Source organism: Trichechus manatus, unplaced genomic scaffold (genome assembly GCF_000243295.1).
Source record: "Trichechus manatus latirostris isolate Lorelei unplaced genomic scaffold, TriManLat1.0 scaffold00031, whole genome shotgun sequence".
In the NCBI taxonomy this organism is placed as follows: Eukaryota; Metazoa; Chordata; class Mammalia; order Sirenia; family Trichechidae; genus Trichechus; species Trichechus manatus.
The window spans coordinates 16,763,912-16,765,767 of NW_004443967.1; the positions used below are offsets into that span (position 1 = coordinate 16,763,912).

Consider the following 1,856-nt stretch of genomic DNA (forward strand, 5'->3'; position numbering starts at 1 on the left):
GATTTCCAAAGTGGTTGTACCATTTTACATTCCCACCAACAGTGTATAAGTGTTCCAGTCTCTCCACAACCTCTTCAGCATATATTATTTTGTGTTTTTTGGATTAATGCTAAAGTTCTTGGGGTGAGATAGTATCTCATTGTAGGTTTTTTTTTTTTTTTGCTATCGATAATTTTTTTTTATTGTACTTTAGATGAAGGTTTATAGAACAAATAGTTTATCATTAAACAGTACACGTACTGTTTTATGACAATGTTTAACAACCCCACGACATGTCAACACTGTCCCTTCTCAACCTTGGGTTCCCTATTACCAGCTTTCCTGTCCCCTTCTGCCTTCTCGTCTTTGTCCCTGGACTGCTGTGCCCCATTAGTCTCATTTTGTTTTATGGGGCTGTCTAATCTTTGGCTGAATGGTGAAACTCAGAAGTGACTTCATTACTGAGCTAAAAGTGTGTCTGGGGGCCATACTCTTGGGGTTTCTCCAGTCTCTGTCAGGCCAATAAGTCTGGTCTTTTTGTGAGTTAGAATTTTGTTCTACATTTTTCTCCAGCTCTGTCTGGGGCCCTTTGTTGTGATCCCTGTCAAAGCAGTCAGTGGTGGTAGCCAGGTACCATCTAGTTGTACTGGACTAGTCTGGTGGAGGCCGTGGTAGTTGTGGTCCATTAGTCCTTTGGAGACTGATCTTTCCCTTGTATCTTGTTTTCATCATTCTCCCTTGCTGTCAAAAGGGTGAGACCATTGAAGTATCTTAGATGGCTGCTCACAGGCTTTTAAGACCCCAGATGCTACTCACCAAGATAGAATGTAGAACATTTTCTTTATAAACTGTGTTATGTCAATTGAGCTAGATGTTCTCTGAGATCATGGTCTCCACAGCCCTCTGCCCAGCAATTCAGTCCCTCAGGGAGTTTGGATGTGTCTGTGGAGCTTTCATGACCTTTCCTTGTACAAGTTGTGTTGTTTTCCCCAGTACTGTGTACTGTCTCACCCTTCACCAAATTTGCCACTTAATATTGTCTATTTAGTATTCCCCCCCACCCATCCCATCCCTCCTAACCAACAAAGATTGTTTCTTTTTGTGTGTGAACTTTTTCTTGAGTAGAGGTCTCATACAATATTTGTCCTTTTCTGATTGACTTATTTCACTCAGCATAAAGTCCTCCAGTTTCATCCATATCATAAGATGCTTCACAGATTTTACATTGTTCTTTCTCGTTGCATAATACTCTATTGTGTGTATGTACCGTAGTTTGTTTATCCATTCATCTGTTGATGGGCATCTGGGTTGTTTCCATCTTTTTGCTATTGTGAACAATGCTGCAGTGAACATGGGTGTACATATGTCTATTTGTGTTACGGCTCTTATTTCTCTGGAATATATTCCTAGGAGTAGGATTGCTGGATCGTATGGTATTTCTGTTTCTAGCTTTCTAAGGAAGTGCCATATCATTTTCCAAAATGATTGTATCATTTTGCATTCCCACCAGCAGTGCATAAGAGTTCCAATCTCCCTGCAGCCTCTCCAGCATTTGTTATTTCTAGTTTTTTTGATTCATACCAGTAATGCTGGGGTGAGACGGTATCTGATTGCGGTTTTTAATTTGCATTTCTCTAATAGCTAGTGACCACGAGCATTTCCTCCTGTGTCTGTTGGCCACTGGAATGTCTTCTTTGGTGAGGTGTCTGTTCATTTCCCTTGCCCATTTTTTAATTGGATTATTTGTCTTTTTTGTTGCAGAGGTGTTGGATTTTCTTGTAGATTATAGAAATTAGACCTTTGTCTGACTTGTAATGTCCAAAATTTGTTCCTAGTCTGTAGGTTCTCTTTTTATTCTTTTGGTGAAGTCTTTTGAT

At 39.9% G+C, this 1,856-nt stretch overlaps 1 protein-coding gene across 1 annotated transcript in view; it reads left to right on the plus strand.

Moving 5' to 3' along the window:
* DOCK1 (dedicator of cytokinesis 1) overlaps nt 1-1,856 on the plus strand; it is a 569,919-nt gene that overhangs the window by 352,488 nt on the left and 215,575 nt on the right. The gene's annotated exons all lie outside the window — the stretch shown is intronic.